A 21,651-nucleotide genomic window follows, 5' to 3' on the forward strand; every position below is an offset into this window, starting at 1 on the left:
AGGGGGGAGAGGAAGGGGGAGGGGGAAGGGAAGCAAAGCTGGAAGATCTACTACTGCATAGAGACACTTCTGTTCTCTTCTCTTCTGGGCAGGGTCAGGTTAGGGCTTCAGTAGTGGATTTGGTTTAGCTCCATAGTGTGCAAAACAATAGCAAGGGGGGGATTTCTTTAACACCCTTCCCCCTGTCACCTGCCCATACCTCTTCTCAGCCATTGGCCTATTTACTTAGGCTAAGCATATGGGAGTGGAATTGCTCTTTAACACAACACCCCTGTAATGTAGAGAACTACTATACCTATTTCACTGATGGATAAAATGAAGCACAGACAAGTTCAGAGACTTCCACCCAAAGTCACACAGAAATCAGTGGCCGAAGGAGGAGCAGAATGCAATAATCCTGACTTGCAGTGTCTGAATTCTAACCATCTACTATTTCACTGAACCTAGTGCCTTTGCTATACAAGGATAAATGTGTCGCCACTTAGCAATATATGATTTGTTAAATTCTTAACAGGGAAGACTAGGGGTATGTCTACACTGCAATCTGAAGTGTGACTGTAGCTCAAGCAGACATACGTACACTGGCTTTACCTGCATTAACACTGCTAAAGTTAGCAGCGTAGCTAGCAATGCAAGTATGTACTCAGAATCCCGTGTGTGTGTACTGCCCGAATTGAAGTATGTGCTACCACTCTTCACTGCTCTTTCAAACAGCACCACATCAATGCGCACTAGGGAACTTTTAGTTCATACCAGCAGGGCCTATATGGGTCAGTTAATGTGCAACATGCAAATCATATCCCTCTAGTGTGTGTTCCATGTATACAAACCCTAAGGTATGATAAAATCTGTTAAAGCCTCTGCAAATCCAGCACACTCTGGGTCAGAGTTTGTCCTAAATTATAACCATGCAACCCTACTGATTTCACTAGTATGTAATGGAGTTCTGCAGAGCTGCTGTTAAGTCTAGTATTCTTCACTTAATAAAGTTAAGAAGTGTTAAAGAAGAAAAGTAAATGATCAAAAAGATCAGAAAACAGCAACAGGAAATAATGGGATTCATCTTGGAAAAATGCAATCTAATACAACTTGGGAAATACATATACTTGATGTGAGGATGTAACCTGGAAAGCAGTTACAAGAGATATTGTGGGTTAAAAATGGACACTAAAAATTACACACGTTTGCAATATAACGTGGCTGCAAAAAAAAGGTTAATGCAGTTTTGGGCTCCATAGACAAAAATCATCAGATTATGGAGGAGAGAGAGTAGAAGATAGCCACTTTATATATAGCTCTGGTGTGAACCCATGTGGAATACTATGTTCAGTTCTGGGCACCACATAACCAGAAAGATATTGATGTATTGAAAGGAGTTTGGAGAAGAGCAACAAAAAAGATCTGGGACCTGAAGGGACTGATTTATGAGGAAGGATTAAGAGCCCACATGCATAGTTTGGAGAGATTTAATAATCTGTAATTATTTCCATTGAAAGAGGGAAATTATTTAATTGGTGCATGCACCATGCACAACTGAGAGTCGTGAGATGAAATTACAGAAGTGAAAATGTAGGCTAACAGAAAAACCTAATGACAGTGAGACACAATAGGTAGTGCAAAAGTCTCCCAAAGGAAGTGGAAACCAAATCACTTAATATTTTTTTAAAACTACACTGGACTAAGAACACTAGAGAAAATAGAGAATAAGCCTGTAATGGCAGAGAGATGGTGAGGATGACTTAATAGGTCTTTTTCTACCTAATGTCTACGATTGCGATTGCACAGGTGTAGCTGATGGCAGAATTCACCCCACTGTGTCTGCCGAAGTGTCTATTTAAGGAGCAAGCACACGTACTGTAAAACATACCCACTAATAATTACAAAAGGGTCCACATGAATGTGCACACAAGGGATTTCTGCAGAACAAAAGGCTAGAATGACAGTTACATTAATTGGTATCCCACTTCACAGAAGTCAAAATTAGCACTGGCAATTTTGAGTCTAAAGTTGGCAAAAAACAATACAACACAAGTTTCCTTTCCCAGTTAAGTGTTATCGTTTTGAGCATTAATCTCGTATGACTGTACATAACAGATTCTAAAGTGATATAGTTTAGAAAGTAACACATAAAATATTGTTTCAAGTATTCTTCCTCCCTCTCGTCCTCTCTTTGTAGTTGTTGTTTAGATTTAGTAGTGATAAATAGTTGTTTTGCTTTGTAAGGCTGGTCAAATTTTCCTCTACTCTATTAAGTGGACCTATATTCTTGAATTCCATTGTATAACTGTTTAACATTATTCAATAAAAATATTTATTTAAAAAAAATGCTACTTAGGACAGCTTGTGACCAACAATGCTATTCTTGCTGTTTTTGAAAGCAACTCAATAACTGATAGAATAAGGCTTTCAATAGGAAAAAAATGAAAAGGTAACAATGTACACAACACTACACTGCATTGTAAAAGCAACATTTCTTCCAAAACATTCAGTGACATTTTCTTAGTACTAGTGTTTTACCTAGCCATGAACTGGAATGGTATATTAAGCATAAGACATGATTACACACTGATTTATTTCAGAATATAAAGGTGAAAGAAAAGAACTAGGAGAGAAATATAAAAATATATTGTACGAAGTAACAGGACAGAAACATACAAAACTATTTTGTTTTCATTAAGGTGAAATTAACTTTCACTTGCTTAGTCATACTTTATTTTCAGAATGTTAACAGTGGAAGAAGAGGAGACATAAAATAATTAGAGGCTTAACAGACATGTTCACCAGTAGGACTTTGAACTTTTTAAATTTTTAGATACATGAGTCAAATGAGGGGGAATACGGAGGGAAATATCAACTTATCAATCAAGTCAACTGTAAGGGACTTAGGATCTCTAAATGTTAGTTTTATTGCACTAAATGCACCAATTAAAGAGTGCAAGAAAGAGATCAAAACTGGCATTTGCTTTAAGTCAGTGTAATGGGTTATTGTCGCCATGTACACCTTGTACATGGTAGGTTGCTACTAGCAGTCCTGGCTTCTGTACCAGATATGGACTGGCTACAGAGCTTCCGAGAGAGAGAGAGAGACTGACCAGATGTGTACCCTATAAGACCCTTTAATGCACTGACAGGAATAGCTATTGTGAGCTTAAGGGAGGTACGGGACACATAACGTCATCTAGTGGTTGATCTGTATAATACAGTTTAGCAATCCATTACAGTTGCAATGTATGCAATCTTAGGATCGGACACTGCTGGCACCTATTACTGGACATAGTGAGCACTATCACGAATAGCTCCATGACTATGTGAGGCCAATGGACCAACTTATGTTATGAGAGTCCCAGGGAGGGATCCTGGGACCCTACATCCAGTAGCAGCAGGGCTGAGCCCCATCTGCATGCATTTGTATGTGGCAAATGACACTGTGGTAGGCTCCTCTGAATCTACAAGTGGCTAGAGCCAACGGGCTGTGGAGCAGGGAGCTAGGCCCAGCCCCACAGAACAGAAGCGCTGCACAGGGGGAGTGAGGGGCAGAGTCAGACCCCCTCCCCAATATTTTCACTGCCACTCATGTCTTAATGTATCCTTCACTGAGGCATAAAAGGTACCATTTATGGAGGTCACTATTAGCGACATACACCCTACACGATAAGCAGTACCTCAAGCCTTGCGAGTGCTGTTTACTATTAAAACAATCTTGAAAGTAGAAAACAAGAATTAAAAAACACTTAACAGGTGTGAACTGCTAACTAACTGTTGACATATTAGCTTTCTCCTGAATTAGCTACCTACACAGAAGAAAACCCATGAGGTAAACCTCACAGTGGGCTCTGATGGGCAGTGAGAAGGAACTCAGCGGGTCAGGGAGGCACCGACCTTATATAGCCTCAGGAGGAGCAGGATACAAATGTCTCCTCGACAAGTACTGCTGCAAAAAGCTCTCCGGCTTTGGCATTCTGGAATAGATGTGTGCAACCATGTGAAGAACTGCTCAGGAGGGAAATACAGCTAGTTGTTGAATTAGGCAATTCCCCAACACACTGAGTAAACCTACCCAGTAAAGAGGACCTGTGCAAGGCCCTATGAGCTATCTGAACTCCTAGTACAGCTTTACTGGGTGCATAGGGAGCCCCTGAACTGAAATGAGTTTTCTCTACAACAGCATCTTGCTCAAAAGTGTCTGGATAGCCACAAGTAGGGGTCAGCTCTTGACTGTAGGAAGCAGTGAACACTGAACTGCAAATGGACCCAAACTTTCACTGCACAAAAGCTATCCCTTTGGTTAGTTTCTACTAGAAAACAGACTGAAGGGCATCTTTGGCATTTTTGGTTTAGAATTGGCTGCTGGAAGTTTTGGCTTATGCGTTTGATTGTTTTGACCAAGGTTTCAGAAAAACCTATCATACCACTCATTTGCAAATAATTATCTTGGCATATTGATCCCATATTCCTTAACAGGCCAGATGAGTGATAGCTGAATATTTCTGATGTCCCAGAAACATTTCAAATAAACATGTTTGCATAAAAATGATATCCAGAGACCACTCAAAGTATTTTTGATTTTTCAAAATATTATTATTATTGAGTTTTTGTACCATGACAATGTAACACTGACAGACCCTGGTTGTCGGCAGGCGGGATCGAACCCTAGGACCTCTGCATGAGCCGCTACAGCATGAGCTAAAAGCCACATGGCTCTTAACCAAGACTGTAGCAGACTCATCCATCTCTAGCTGGGCTAGGTGCCACCAGACGGGAACAGAATGCAACATCAAACTAGACACTATACCAGGGGTCGGCAACCTTTCAGAAGTGGTGTGCCGAGTCTTCATTTAGTCACTCTAATTTAAGATTTCATGTGCCAGTAATACATTTTAATGTTTTTAAGAAGCTATTTTTCTATGTCTAGAACATATAACTAAACTATTGTTGTATGTAAAAGTAAATAAGATTTTTAAAATGTTTAAGAAGCTTCATTTAAAATTAAATTAAAATGCAGTGCCCCCCGGACTGGCGTCCAGGACCCAGGCAGTGCGAGTGCCACTGAAAATCAGCTCGCGTGCCGCCTTCGGCACGCATGCCCTAGGTTGCCTACCCCTGCCCTATACAAAGATTATGAAGATGGTCTCTGCTGCCCAATACAGCTTATGATCTACGTAATTCTTATTTTGCTCAGAATCTATCCACCCACTAATCTACATGTGTGTGTGTTTATGCTGCACGCATCACTATGGTAGTGAGTTCAGTATGAACACCTAGATAAAGAGATAAAGGTATCCCTTGGAGCTATGGATACCCACGTGGGTAGTGAGAACATTCGTTTTCCTCTCATGGCATGTTCTATTGTAAGAATGGCACCAGTGGTGATCTTACCAACAACAAAATCTCTAAAAAAAACTAACCAAGAAGTGAAAAGAATATTAACTCTGAAAATACAGTTTTGTAAGGTAGGTAACAGATACATATTGTCACGGGTAATTCTTTCATAGCACAAGAATGTTGCCTCATTTGTGGCATAGTGTCAGGCACTCAGTTATGCTCCACAACTTTCTCATCTATGCCAGTTCTGAGCCAGCACACTCTTACATAGTGAAAGAGGTATTCCCAAAGCTGTGGACTTGATTATATGCCTCCTTCTGCATATCTACCTACTAACAATAAAACCATGACACACAAAAGCAACAGACATGTCATTCCTTTAAAGTCTGCGCCAACACCAATATTATTTTGTTCAGAAACCCCTTCCATTTATATTCTGGCAAATGTTATGAGCACAAAACACTTCTAGGTGCCACTTAATAGGACGTGAAGACCAACAGTGCCTGGAATTTTCCATAGATAACAAGTGGGTCTTTCCTAAGTATAGAAGCACATGTTTAATTAAGTGATTATATTATCTTCCCATTACATTTAAATTCAAACATTTTTTTATTGAAACATTCTGGAGACAAAAGGGGCTTTACTCGGTGAACGGCTGTGATTTTTTTTCTTTATTCTCTGAAGCTGTGTGTGATACAAGTTGCTAAAATGATTTCTTCAATCCACTCTTCTAAGCTAGAAAGCAGCATAACCATAAAAATGTAAAAAGTGAGGTTTTTACTCACGAAAGCTTATGCCCAAATAAATCTGTTAGTCTTTAAGGTGCCACCAGACTCCTTGTTGTTAATGTAAATATAGTTATTCAATGTGAAAAGCAAGCACTAACGTTAAGACCAAAAAATCATGCACTCAAAAAGGTCAGGAAAGAGTTATGGCTGATTCATCATAAGTTGTTTTTAATATTATAGTAGCACACAGAGACCCCGATAAGGGATCAGGGCCCCTATTGTTTTAGGCATTGTACATACAAAATATAAAGACAATCCCTGCCCCAAAGATTTTCCAGTCTATACATATGATAGAAATAGATGGCTAAAACAAGTGAATGAGAGGGAGCACAAGATAAACAATGAAACCATTATGACTAGCATAATAAATAACAGTCTCAGCAAACCAACTGCCAAAAATTTGCAGTACCTGTAAATTCATTTATCAGGGGCCATCTCCTAAACACAGCCATCTTTAAACAAGATCTGAACAGAACTATATCCAGTTAGGGGATAAGTATGTGCTGTCAATATCTCCATATCCCTAATTTATCTAGGGCATGTAATAATTAGTCACTAGTTATCTCTACAGTTGACCCTGCTGCCAGTGGTGGGCAGAGGGTATTACCATATAGGGGAACAATCTGGGCCTCAGACTACCAGCCAAACAGTTTAGTATCCTGGGAACATCATTAAACTGCAAGTTCCATGGGGCAGGGACTGTATTTCATTTCTGTACAGTGCCATGTACAGCCTACAGCACTACACAAATAGTGATTATTCAAGAATTTCCCCTAGAAATTAGGCCAGAATTTCTAGACTCTATTTTATACCCACCTTGGGCCTGATTTTTCTGAGATGCTGAGCATCCACCTTTCCCAATAATTTCAGCTGGAGTTTTGGGTGCTCAGCACTTCTTTAAAAAAAAAAAAAAAAAAAAAAAAAAAATCAAGGCTGACATCAAAATCAGAGGACACTTGAAAATTCTGGTCTGAATCTTTCACAGGCTCATAATGGACTAAAAATTGCAGCCAATCTGGCCTCTGACAGAAAAATCCATGCAACTATGACGCTGACAAGTGTGGAACAGAGTCAAGCAGATTGCGTGCGGAATACGTGAAAGTTTCTAATTGTTTAGCTTCACTTCAGATAGCAAACCTCTTCCACTTGACATTATGAGGGGTACTTGAGACACACTTGTCTCTAACAAAACTAGCAGTTCGATATATGGGTCCATTGGAGGGCAATCCTGTCTGTCAGTGAAAGTATTTTTCTTCCTTGCAAGAGATGTCAGAGGCAGGAAGTCTAGCTGGATAATACCAAAATTCAGGCCTTGAAGGCTTCTTAAGGCAAGGAGAAAGATTCAACTAATTTCCACTTCCTAATGTATGATAATACCTACTACCCATTATATAGTGCTCTTCAGAGTCTTGCACGCATGCCCAGCCCCAGCCCCGAATCCAGGTGTGAGGCAGGCAGGCTCAGCCCGACAGGATCCAAGCGTGGAGGAGCTTAGAGTGAGGGGATCCAGGCGTGGGGTGAGAGGGTTCTGTGTGGGGCAATCTGCAGGCAGGCAGCTCAGTCGGGGGCCTGGGTGCAGGGGGGTCTGGATGCACAAGGGCTCACTGGGGGTTACAGGTTCACGGGGAATGGGATTCTGCAGCGGGGTCCAGGTGAAGGTGGTTGGGGCTCAGCAGAGGTTTGTTAGTTAGGGGGCTCAGTGGTGGGATCTGGGTGCTGGGAGTGGGGTTCAATGGAGCATGGGGTCTGGATGCAGCTGATTGGAGCTCAGTGGGTTGGAGATCTGGGGGGCTCATCAGGGTGGTTCAGGTGCAGGGGGGGATGGGGCTTGTCGGGGTGTGGGTTGGAGTGTGGAGACCTCAGTGGGAGATAGTCTGGGTGCAAGTGTGGGGGTCCAGATTCAGGGCGGTGGGGCCTGGGTGCAGGAGGGCTCCAGATGCAGGGGGTGAAACTCAGCAGGGTGGGTTTCATGTGCAGGGGGCTCCATGAAAAATAAAACTCCCCTTCATTTCAATCAAACAGTCCAAGGATTTACTAGACTCTAAAGAGCATACTTTCATAGTTCACTGAGTGATAGGAAGCAGTATACATGTAATAAAATATACAGGTTTAATATATGGAGATATACCTATCTCATAGAACTGGAAGGGACCCTGAAAGGTCATTTAGTCCAGCCCCCTGCCTTCACTAGCAGGACCAAGTACTTATTTTTGCCCCAGATCCTTAAGTGGCCCCCTCAAGGATTGAACTCACAACCCTGGGTTTAGAGGCCAATGCTCAAACCACTGAGCTATCCCTCCCCCCAAGATTTCCACTGGAATCTGTTCTTATTGCTTAGAGATGGATCCAAACTAGAGTCCCAGATTAAAGTTCACAGTTTGACACTTTCTATAATGGTGTGATCCAAATACTCCAAAGTTTTGAACACTCTGGCTCAGAGACAGATTTCAACCCCTCAAACTCACAAGTATTTGGGGCGGTGGGGGAAGCTGGGCTCCCCCCCCCAGAGGTGTTACCAAAAAACCTCACAGGAAGCAGCTATACTTCATATAAAGTCTTTAGTATTTTTTCTTGCTCATGTACATGTGAAATGAATGACAAGAAGTCAACACTTATTATTAAACTGAAGAAATTCTGTATAAAAAGTGAAATTGTAAAAACTAACCAAATATTTTATTTATAACTATTTGGGAAACAAAAAGAGAAATGGCTAATGGCTGGTAATCCACCAAGAGCTTTTCACTCATCTTTGTATCACCATCCCATACAAAAGCAAGATGAAGATAGGGGGGGAGGAAGAGAGAGGGGAGTAAATGACAATTTCTTAAATTTGGAAAGTGTTAAAATTTCCTATTTCAATATTTCACACATGCACCTGGTAAAGCAGGGATGACTAAACAAGTGGCCTGCAAGCCAAATACAGTCGTTTCCTTCTGAGGAGTAAATCCATGGAAGCTAAAAAAGACCTCTTTATGCCACCTCTATCTTAATCTGAATGACTGCCCCAGATGGAGCATTGCAAGAGGGCACCCATGCCCTCCATGAGTACTACTGCATATTAGGATGAAACTTGCTACTACAGTGTTCTCTGTGATACAACTCTCATGCTCCTGAGTATTGCTAGTGTGTTCCTCAATTGGGCAAAGTTTGAGCACTCCCCTGTTAAAGACAATCTACTACTGAAGATACGTAGCAGCTGAAGTCCAAAACACAATCTCTAGCCTCCATTCTATAATTGCTGTTAAAGTGGAGATAATCCAGTGCCACCACACTTGGCAATTGAAACATGGTCTTCAAGTCTTTTATCTCTCCTTCATATGCCTTTGTCCCTGTGTTCATCCATCACTCATACCATGTCAAACAACACAACTAATCTCTGTGTTTCCTGGAACAGTTTATCTAAGAGACACTCAACACAGTTTCTTTGTTACAAGAATCTCAGCACATCACTTCATACAAATAAACTAAGCTAATCAACTGAGAGAATTAAAACTTCAAATTAAAATGCATTTGAAGAAGATTTTGCAATTATTAAAAAAACAAGCACCATGTTAACCAAAAGCAATGAAGCTGAAGTAATTATCTTTTTTCCTTGAATGTTCTCTGCTGTATCATGTTGCTTTCTGGCAGCGAGACAGGCGTAACAGTTCTCTTAATTTACTAGTTAAATAAACCGACTATTACTTGAATAGTCAAAAAAAAAAGTGTTGATACCAAAGGAGCCAGATGTTTTACAGGATATAGATTTTTGTGGTGCTAACATTTATTGTAAAAATAAGGTATTACATGGGTACAATTTATGCCAAATATGTACTGTCTAAGGAAAATAAATTGTATATTTTGGAGGTCAGGGGAACCACTATGAATACATACCAGAAGACCCAGCCAAAAATCTTTTTTGATCCTCTTCCCCTATCTTACCAATAGGTCAAAGTATCAAAGAACATAACAGGTGCCATTATACTTGTTAACACTGTAATCTACTGCACTTGTTAAAAGTTCATGCCCATAAGACTGAAGGAAATGCAAATATTAAAGCTGACCTTTTCTGAAACAGTCTTCTGTTAGTAACAAACCTGACAATCAATACTGTTAGAGCCTTTAGCATTACAAGAGAAAAAAAGTCCCAGAGAGATATGTGATGCTGCAGCTCAGATGACGAAGACTTTTCTATTCAGTTATGTTCCATATGATTTTAAACCCATATGCTTATGTATACTTAAGAAAACATGTACAAAGCCAAAGACTTATCATTTTACCTTGCTATTATCAATGACAGAATAAAGTTTAAAAATAAAAATAAAGCCAGCACTTTAATGACAGTCCAATTTTAGGAAATCATTAAGAACTTTCACCCTTTTTAACCAGAGGACAATAAATGTGGCGCAAAGATGACAGGCCTTGATCTGCAGGGCACAGGTGTGAGGAAGGAAGACCTCCTCCACAACACTCCACACAATCCCCTGTAAGCCAATCTATGAAGCAGGAAAGGTGGCTCTCTTAGAGAGGACTCTCCGTGACTCTTCCATCTGCTTTAACTTGGATACAGCATGTTGTAACAATAGCTTGACAGCAGCACGAGGTAGGGGAAAAACAAAGAGATAGATAGATAGATAGATATAAAATTTTTACCCTATCTATCTCCTGGAGTGATGTGGTGAAGGGCAATGGAAGAAAATTGAGAATACTGCTGATCATCTTCAAAGCAAATGACTAATTAAATTACCCCGCAAGCTATGGAGTGCAACCTATTTATTTATATAGTTTTTGTGATTAAAAACAAACAAAACACTAAAATCAGACTGCGTAGGATTATATGTTAACATCATGACTTTGATCTTATTTGTTATTCCTGAAGCGTGAACTCTGGTTATCTTGCTAGAGAATGTTTCACTAAATGCTTCACTAACACATTAAGTTAAACGAAACCAAACAAAGCCTCAACCCCACTTCTCTGCAGCTCTCCCATCCCACCCCACGCCAGTTAAAAACAGTAGAATCTGACATGAGACCCACGGAAGTCAGGACTGTATTCTTAAACCTCACCACCAAAATCAAGCAAGAAAAATTCAGAGATAGGAAACTGTCTTAAAGTGCAATTCTGTTGTTAAAACAACTAAGTAAAATGACACCTGCTTACCACATCTGCCTTTGGGCCAGATCTTTAGCGGGTATAAATCTGTATACTGACATTGGCTTTAATGGGACTATGTTAATTTACAGCAACTGAAGAAGAACTAGCCCTTTCTATGCTTTTAGAATCATATCTGCCAAGTTCAGTAACAAAAAAGTTTTCACCACTTTTTACTTCTGTTAGTCCTGTAGTACAAACACATGCAAAGAACACCATACATCAATGTAAGTGTTTCCTAAATTACAATCAGTGACACCTGTGCAAACACACAAACAACAACAGTGAGGTTATCACCAAGAACAGCATTTGGCTTGTTGATCGTGACAACACACAAAAACAAAGGAACTCAGGCTCAGTTCTCAAGGTGAGTTTGCAGCACTGGCAGTTAGGAAAAAAAAAAAAAAAATATCTTTTCTATTATTTTTAAACTGAACATATTATACTGAAATCCTAGAGAGAGATGGACTCTCAATTATGTCATTTTTACAGAGGCAGAGTAAAGATACATTTTAATTTACCCAATATTATTAGAGAAAAGTGGCACAACAGTGTGAGAAGGCCTCAGCACTGGTGTTCAGTTTTAGTGCTGAATTTCTTTGGTTACTTTAAAACCACGAAACCAGATTATATTTGTGTTATATATAGTTCATTTCTATCCATCACCATAGATCATAGAAAACAAACACTAACATCTCAGAGTTTTTACCAAGATAGTATAGGTGACGGACATCTACATCTGGAATTTTAAAAACAAAAACACACAAAAGACAAAATAACCTCAATGAAATTTTTATTATTAGTTAAATAAGAAGCTGCTACACCAAGTGTAAAATGCTTGTGCTCTTTGGATATTATCCCAAAAAGCAACTGGATCTCTAAATACAAGAACACAAACATGCTCTGGTGGTGGATTTCTAATCCCACTGGAGATAGTCCAGATCATCTCCATTTAAGGTCATGCAAGCAGCAGCTGCACATTTTTGTTCCCAAGAAGAAAATGAAGCACGCCAAAGCCTCCAACATGCATTCCTTTTTTAAACCTTTTCTTTTCTAATGTCCCAAATTAGTTCATTTGTAGCTGAGCAACTTGTAATATATACACAGAAGAGTCAATCAGAAAAATGCAATATGCATTTAAGTACAATTTGTGGATTTACTGCGCTAGTATGTCAACAGGAAGCATGTTAGATATTTTAAAAAGACTACACAGATAAGTGAGCCCCCTCTTCCAGGTTTCATATGTCAGAAAAGGAGATTTCAGACTAAAGTTTAACAAAGTTCTATAGCAACAACTTGTCAAATCTAAGACCAATTTGTCTACAATCAGTATGATCGACACAAGATTCACAGTGGATATACTCATAGCATTCACTTAGTCTGAATCTGTACTTCTTATTCAGATATTTTAAATGGTTCTGGAGTAGAGAGTCCTAAAATGGTTTTAGAAATACACAGAAGAGATTCGTTAAATACCTTTGAAGGCACTGTTTAATTGTTTGTACTATTCTCTCATTTATTTCCTGGTCATAAATTAAACAATAAAAAAGTATCAGATTTTAATAAAATTAGATGAAACTACTGGATTGAAGGCAATTTTTTCCTTCCCAACATGTTACAATACTATATATGAAAAAAAAAATCCTTATGAAGTGTACACAGACACACCTCTAAAGTGGCAGTAACAGACCAATGCATCAAAATCAAAGACAAGTTAAAAGTCTGGGAATGAATAAATGCAAAACACTCCTTTTGCTATGCCCATCTGTACAAGGGATGGACATAAATTACAGTTAATGGTATTCTGGGTGTTGTAGTTAAACACGAATGATTTTAACAGGGGACATTTCACTTTAAAGTGAGAAGTGAAGCAGCTGACTAAGTTAAAGAAAGTACTTTTGCTGAAAGTGGTTCATTTTATCTCAAGTAAGAGAACAGCGCCATAATGTACCCATCAATGGTAAATGAACTTTTTGCAGGACTACATCCTGTGATAAATATAGGATGCTTTCTTTATAAAGGGCAAATACATTTCTCCTGAGATGTCAGAGATCCATAATACTAACATTGTCACAACAAGTGAATTATGAGGCCTTATGCACAAGAAAAGAATCACCACCATTCACTGAGGAGGCATTCAATTAACTTTCAATTGAAACATGTAACCTTATATTTTCTGTTCCTGATACTAAAGGGCAATAGAAAACTGCCAGATTTACTGTATTAGAATAAAAGCTTTAAGCTCTGGTTGTGTTAAAGTTATTGTAACAGTTTCACAGGCCCTGTCTTCACTTAACTAAGGGTAAAGTCTAAGAGAAGCTCATCATAACAGTGCAAAAAAAGTATTTTAATGCAAGCACTATATTTTTAAAAAATGCTGCAAGACAGAATCCTTCTCTCAGCACATTATTGTGTGTCTGGTTTGTGTTCTCTGTCTATTTAACTTGCATGGTTTATAGAGCAAGGAGCATATCTTCCTCTGTTTATTATAGTGCCAAATACAATATCAGTGCTTTCTTATAAAAAATGATCACATCTGACCACAATATAATTTGGTCTGTGGTAAAGGGCAAGAGAAGTAACGATTTTAAGCATATGCGGAGATTTAAAAGCCTCTCAGTTTATCTGGGGCAAAATCCTGCCCCACATCTAGTCTGTGGGTGTGGAGATCCTGAAATGAAGCACAAACTGCATCAGTTCCTCTGTGGTGGGAAAGGAAAGTTTTGGAGAACGAACACAACAGGGATACTCATACTGTGACATAAAGAGGATAGTGATCAGGTGTATAACACCACTAAAAGCTATACACACCACATACCTTAGTAAACCCCTTTTAACAAATGAAAATGGTTCAAAGCTTGTAAAGATGCTCAAGACCCAGAAGGGGAGGGGGGAAAAAAAAAAGATAATTTAGATAATTTATATGAAAGCAAAATATTCAAAGGGGGATATTTATGTCGTTGTTGTAGCAAATTCACCATTTTGAAGAATTGTCTAGCGTTTTCTTAATTAACCACAATTTTATATAAGTTACTAAAAATACTACATATTTGCATGCAGCCTCATCTCCATGTTTCCAAACACTGGATCATATCACTGCTCAAGTTCTTCAGTTCATGGCCATGCAGACTGCTTTCCTTCTGTCCACTTTCTTAAAGAATGTGGCAAAAACAACAAAAAACCCATTTTCCCAGTGCTAACATTACTGCTATAGTGAGTTTAGATGAGCAACTGCCCTGTATTAGAAGGCGTGTTGTAACCAATCACAACTTCTGAATTCCTGCATGACATCATGAGCCCTGCCTCAAACTTTTGTTATTTTTTCCTCCACCTTCTTCAATTGTTCCTACAAACTTGGTGACAGAGTCAGACAAGTTGCCAGAGAAGTCCAGACAAAGTTTCCCACAGCTCAGAACACATTATCTTATAACTCACTAATAATCATCAGCAGAGGTAAGGGATCTCTTCTTATTACAATTATATTTTAGTTTTCCAAACTAAACCGCTCTATGCAAAATGAGCAGCCTGTATTATAAATGCTTATTTAAAATAAAACCCAACCCTTACAGCTGCTTTTTTTAAAAGTGGAGAGATTTTAGGCATTACTGTTCCAAGCCAAAAAAGAGTGCAATGGAAAAAATAAGGACGGTAGTTTTGTTTTTAAAAATCATCAGCTTCTTCTTTTTAATATGAAGCTATGTTTTCCTTGGGGAATGGATTAAGCAAACATCACCACACCACCAGAAGTCTTAATGATTTCTCCCACAGCTTGACTCAGGTTTTTGTTAGCAGTTGTTGCTTTTGTTTTAAAACAAACCAAATTTTTCTGTTCTCATCAAAAAGTAACTTAATTCAAGAGCTTACATTACTGTTTTTTGGTTTTGAGGTTTCTACTTTTAGTTTAGTTGCTTACTAGCAACCCAAATTAAGGAAAGTTCACCTTCCTAGTCTTAAATCAGAAAAACTGATTCACTTATAGCCCATTTTTAGAAGAGACATTTTTTAAATTAGAGAGAGAGAGAGAGAGAGAGAGAGAGTCCTATTTTGATTATAAAGAAGGGTTAAAATGCTGATCCTTAATTTTGCAGTATTCAAATTTTAATGTAAAATACTATGTTTCAGTTCTGAAATCTTTTTAAGGCTTCTTTTTTTTCTGATGGCCAATATAACCTGAACTTAAAACCTTTTTTATGATATCTTAACTTCTGAATCCATTAGTTTCATTGAAATACAGTGGCACAAAAGATTCTTAATAACTAGCAGGAAGATACAACTAAGTCTCAATATCAAAAGTAATTTTTATAAATAAGGTATTCTCATCCATCATTCATAAAAAGTGTTCGGGCACTGTACAAAACAAGAACAAAACAAAACAAAAACCACATGAAAAAGTTTTAGCTGTTTAAAATCTGACCCTTTATAAAGAACATATAGAGCAAAAATACATTTTATTAATTAACGAAAGGAAATGAGTAAAAGAAAGGATATGTCTGGTAAACAGGAACATTTCTTTTTCACTTCTTACGTTTGTTTTTGTATTTTCATGTTAATGTATTTTGTTGAGAAATCCAAGGATCCATGCATGACTGCATGAGTCTAGGAATCTGATAAGAATTTTCCTAAATAAGAGGGAGAAATCTATTTTTTTTTTAAGAAGTCAGGAGACTACAAAACACAAAAATAGACTCCGTACATTCTAAACCTATATCTGTTCTCAGAGTAGCAGTGTATTGCTATCGATACATACCTATATAGGTATGTTTACATTTTAAGATAAGATCCATGAATACCAGAGTTCTACTGTATATTTTGTATTTAAAAAGTATATTCTCCCAACACTCTTGGGAGTGCCTGCATGCAATTCCATTAACATTACTGAGAGTTGTGTGCAATGTATTCATCAAGAATTTACCCAGATATTTGTATTTGGACACATCATCCATGTGCAAACAGGGAACTGTTTGATCTCTATTCCTGAAACACTTTGATGTTCATATGGTGAACTTTGCAGCATATAAAAAGTTGAAGACTATGTCATTCTGTTATAGGAGTTGTTTCCAGAAGGAAGCAGTAGTACTTCTCATTTTGCCTGCAAGAGGCATTTGTCTCGGGACATTTAGGTAACAACATTTTATTTTCCTTTTAAATGTTTTTATTTAAAACCAAATATTTTGTCTTTTCATACAAAGATAGGGATTTGCTCACACTAAGTACAGTAATTATATTTAAGAAACCAACAAGAAATTTGAGTTATTATACTGTGTATATAATACACACACAAACAGAACTATAGCACTTAGCTGCCCTGGTATTAGACTCTTTATAAAAATAGATCCATGGCTATCTCAGGTGAGATTCTTGTCTGATGTAAATGAATATAGCTCCACTGGCTTCAATGGAGTTATGCTGATTTACATTAGGTTAGAATGTGGCTCATCATCTATACATAATCTCAATAGCTTGCATGGGTAATAACCCATTTTGTAGCTGTCCAAGAATGCTGAGTAATAACAAAAGTATTGGTAATATAAATGAAAAAAATGTTTTTAAACAGATGTAAAATATTACATTTGACTTACAGTTAACAGCAACTATCTGCCTTTTTGGTTTAATTGTCTGATTCCTTATTAATATTTAGAGACAGTTTTGTAAATACTGTACTGCAGAAGGGAAAATTAATGAGTGTTTCATAGATGTCTAGAGACAAGTTATATCCTATGTAGTACATCATTGGTCTAAAATTCATTACTTTAGATGCTTTAGAACAGAAGAACGGCCCTACTGGGGTAGACCACAGGTCCATCTAGCCCAATATCCTGTCTTACGACAGTGGCCATTGCCAGATGCCCCAGAGGGAATGAATAGAACAGGTAATCATCATCAAGTGATCCATCCTCTGTCACTCATTCCCAGCTTCTGGCAAACAGAGGCTAGGGACACCATCCCTGTCCATCCTGGCTAATAGCCATTGATGGACCTATCCTCCATGAACTGATCTAGTTCTTTTTGAACCCTGTTATGGTCTTGGCCCTCACAACATCCTCTGGCAAGGAGTTCCAATGGAACTTTATTTATTTTTCTGCAGGAAAGCTATAGAACTTCCTCAATGTAGTATTACCAGTAAACATGAAGCTCATTAAGATGGGCCCTTAATTACAGAGGACAAAAATGTGCTTATTCCTGTACTTTTTAGAACATAAGCAAGTGACAAATGCTCCAAACACATCCACATAGGAATAATCAAAACACCTTTGTTTTGTTTGTTTTCAATGGCATTTGATCAAACAATAAATGTATGCCAGTTGAGGACCGAGCTTTGGAAAGCAGAGTCAGGGATATATGTATGCTTTTGGGGATTTGTCCACACATCAAATCACTTTTTAACCCACTTGAACTAACCCCCTGCTCCATCCCAACACCATTCTTTTTAAAGATTATGAAAGAAAAAATTGTTTCTCATTGCTTTATCTTTGCCTCAATTCTATTTTCACTTACTTGCTTTCTATTTCTGTTATCTATTATTAATACTACAGTAGCAATTAGAACTCCAACTGAGATTAGAGACCCATTGTACTAGATGCTGTACACGCACACATTAAGAAAGAGAGCTCCATTCCCAAAGATCTTATAGTCTAAACAGACAAGTCAAAAAAACAAATTGGAAAAAGCAAGTGGTATTATTCCCCGGTTTTTAAGATTGGGAATTGATACATAGAGAGATTGAGTGACTTGCCCAAGATCACACAGGAAGTCTATGGCAGAGCTAGGAATTTAACTCAGTCAACCACAAAACCATTCTAATGACTCAATATATATAGCAAGATCATTACTAATTTTATTAGATCATGATCAGTATTACCATACGAGACATGCTGGGTGACTTTCAAAAACAAGAATCTAAGCTATGTATGCACAACTAGAACTGTTGCAGTCACTGAGTGAGTAATTAGATGCATATTATATATCTGTTAGGTATTTATAGGACCCAATAGGTGTAATATTTAGACACTCTAGCCTATGTTGGTCCTCAGCAACCTATGATTTAGGAAGAGGCTCTATCTCATTGATTTTGCTGCCGTTCTTGTTCCAGAGGTAAAATAGCTATCAAATCAGAATAAGGGGACGGGGGGGGGGAGGGGAGAATTCCCTGTGCCCCTGAAAATGGCCAACGAAATAACTGAACTTAGCCTGTTTTATGACATCTTAACCACAGAATCCATTAGTCTGATTTAAATGCCATTGCACAAAAGATTCTTAATACCAGGCAGGAAAATTCAGTTAAGATCCTCAAATATCATCATCAGAAGACATATATTACATTACACACACACACACACACACACACTAAGTATCCCCCTCATCCATCATTAAATCAAAGTGTATGGACAACGTACAACAAAAAGCAACCCCAAGCAATTTTAAAATTTGGTCCTTGCTATTTCTGGCAAAATGGACTCCCTCTACCTTTCATGAACTGTTTTCTGTACTCCAGCTTCAGTTCATATCTTCTTGTTTCTTTACACCCTTGTTTGCCCTTGTTTCTCTTTCCCTCTCTGTTCATGTTTGGCCCCTTCATCCCTTTGATCTCCCGCTCCATTTCTCCTCTCCTGTCCCCATACTCTATTTCTGTGTTCCATTTCCCCCTACCATGACATCTATTTTTGTCTAGTCCATCCTTCACACAGTTCTATCCATTCTCTTCCCCCAATTCAGCTTCCCTTGTTTGATGTTCAGGTTGCTCCCATCAGATGACTGCCCCACTCGTGGTGTGGGAACAACTTATTGTACCCACAGTGCTAGTCCTTTCCTACAGTGGGCTGCTTTGATCAGAACTCTTCTCTACCTGAAACACTTGAATCAGAGAATAAGAAAGAATCCCAACCAGAGGCTCTACAATACAGTGGTACAGGAAAGCTCCTATGCTGTGGGTGGATATACAGACATCCAACTAGTGACCAAAGAACCAGTGGACCATTGGCAGAGCATTGTTCCACTTCAGAAAATTGCTAGATGCCATTATGAGCCTCTCTAGCACCACACCACCTATGATCTAGTCCTGTTTTTTTTTTTATGAACACTTGTTTTATTGAACTAACTGGAGCATAAATAGTAGACAGAGGCCCTCTAGTGGTCTAATGAGTTAATGTTCCCTCTTCTTCCTAGACTGAAAAAAAGGAGACTTCAGAGGACATAGAAGGTTCTCAAAATTAAATGAATCAATACAGTCACTGGCTCAAAAAGGAGGTTACATATGCTGGGATTAGATATATTTTTAAGGAACTATAAATAGAGCAAAATCCTCCTGTCAGGGAGGATAATCAACAGGAAGATCCTCTGCATTGCCTACAGATTTCTGTGCATGAGCAGAGTAGCAAATTGTACTATCCAGCTTCCTCTTGGATCTGCACGTGGCACATCTAACTGTGATCAGGGGCTCCAGATCTACACTCCCACAGCTAATGTTCAGGGTTTAATCCTAGATACTTGACTAGCTCTCTTTTGCTTTTGGTATGAGGGGCTGAGTTCCCACTGTCAAATACAAACCGTGACCTTTTATTTCTTCCTCACCTGAATTTATAGAGAGCATCTCATCTCAACTAGGATAATGGGATTTTATGTAGGAAGACCAGAGGAACAACAATTAATCCAAAAGTATGTTGTATGCGGGATTATTTTAGATAATAGCTTCCAAAAATATACATAAGCCACAGATCACGTAACTCACTACCATTTTTGCTGTGTGGTACTGACGGTCACTAAATTGTTCACTTTCAAAAGGAAGCAACTAGGATTACTGCTTTTTGTACCATGCTACCAAAATGAAATTACTGTGAAATACTTCATTACCTACTGTTCATTTCCTGTGCCTGTCTTACTATTCCATGCCACAAGTTAGCTTGGTTACATGGGAAGATAATAAATCATGCATGTCAAATCCCTTTTATTTCACTGATCTAACTACCACATTTAGTAAACATATGATAGGAAATGGGTAAACCGTGTCTAAAATCACAGTTTCCAATGGAGCCAAATTTATCCTCTGTGACCCAACTGAAGTGAATAGACTTATACCTGGAATGAATTTGGCCTACAGGTTTCAACTTTGTTCACTACGATTTTGAACTTTGTTCACATACCTCCTCTCAGTATGAAGGGTACCCAGAAACGGATAAAAATAACCACACATAATCACTACAATAATTACTTGTCAGCTAGGAGCCCAACAGTGACTGATCTGTTGAACCACTGTAAGACAACTGTAAAGTTACCTTAACATACGGACATGTAGGATCGGCAATTTGGCCTTTTACCTAAACAATGAAGTGTGCACAATGTCTTCCAGAAGAATGAACACACCCATTCAATGATGGAGCCAAAGGTTTGTTTCTTGGGCAACGCAGGACAGTACTGCATCTGAACACAACAGTACTTGGCACATAAGATCTCAAATATAATTTGCCTTCCTGCCGAAACTCCCACTTTTAGCTTCTGAGATACATTTGTGTGTGTGCGCGCAAGGTTTCATCATGGTGTTGACCTAAAGTATTAGCACCAGTGACCTAAATTTGGGCATTTCTATGCTGTTATGATATACAGCAAGAATAGGCCTTCATTTTAATTAAATGATTCTTCATGATATAATATTGGACTGTACCTTTTGACCTTGTTTGTTATCCACACACAGCTGTGTTACTGTGTCTATTTCTCTTTATGCACACCCAGGGAAGATTAACAAGCAAGATATGCATTTGCTAGCTGAAACAAAGCACCTTATAGCGGAACACATATTGAAGTGTAGACATATAGATCTACATGTAGATCAGAAAACCTCTACTAAACAGAGACGTATTAGGTAGGGAGAAGACAAGAGCACTCAAAATTGCTTCTGAAACCCTGCTGGTGCTTCTTTAAGAACTCCACATAGGTCCTCTAGCACAGCAACACTAATTACTGAATTCTGAACTCCCTACATCTTGTTCTTCCAGAGCATTACAAATATGAATCCTTTAAACACAAAGGTACATATTTTCATTTATGCCACTATCTCACTTTAAGGATCCTTTACACAGCCAGAGTGTTATACGAGAATCAAGCCCAATGACTATTTCACTAACATTTCCTTTCTCCTTCCAAAGGTTAAAAAAAAAAAAAAATTACATTTTTTAATATGACTTACTAAATGATAGGCCTTCTCTGAATTGTGGTCGCCATTAAATAATGGCACAGCAGGTTGTGATGAAGTAATTCCCAGCAAATATGGTTGTCTGAAGTGTCAACCTTATGCACTGCTTGAACAAATTTGTTTGTGTCCGTATAAACACGTTAGTGCTTGAACTAGCATACCTCCTCTGGAACAGAATAAACATTTTAGTGTATCTCAGCCCCTATTAGGCTAGGCGAATGGATAAA

The 21,651-nt window shown here is 38.4% G+C and overlaps 2 protein-coding genes across 9 annotated transcripts in view; one reads left to right on the forward strand and one right to left on the reverse strand.

Moving 5' to 3' along the window:
* Positions 1–21,651, reverse strand: part of CEP85L (centrosomal protein 85 like) — a 193,651-nt gene that overhangs the window by 77,330 nt on the left and 94,670 nt on the right. The gene's annotated exons all lie outside the window — the stretch shown is intronic.
* PLN (phospholamban) overlaps positions 14,537–21,651 on the forward strand; it is a 40,776-nt gene continuing 33,661 nt past the window's right edge. For all 5 annotated transcript variants that reach the window (XR_010599594.1, XR_010599595.1, XR_006173813.2 and 2 more), the window contains exons 1-2: positions 14,537–14,694; positions 16,290–16,361. The gene's annotated coding sequence lies outside the window, so the exon portion shown is untranslated. The remainder of the gene's footprint in view (positions 14,695–16,289; positions 16,362–21,651) is intronic.

This window comes from Chrysemys picta, chromosome 3 (assembly GCF_011386835.1).
Source record: "Chrysemys picta bellii isolate R12L10 chromosome 3, ASM1138683v2, whole genome shotgun sequence".
Classification (NCBI taxonomy): domain Eukaryota; kingdom Metazoa; phylum Chordata; order Testudines; family Emydidae; genus Chrysemys; species Chrysemys picta.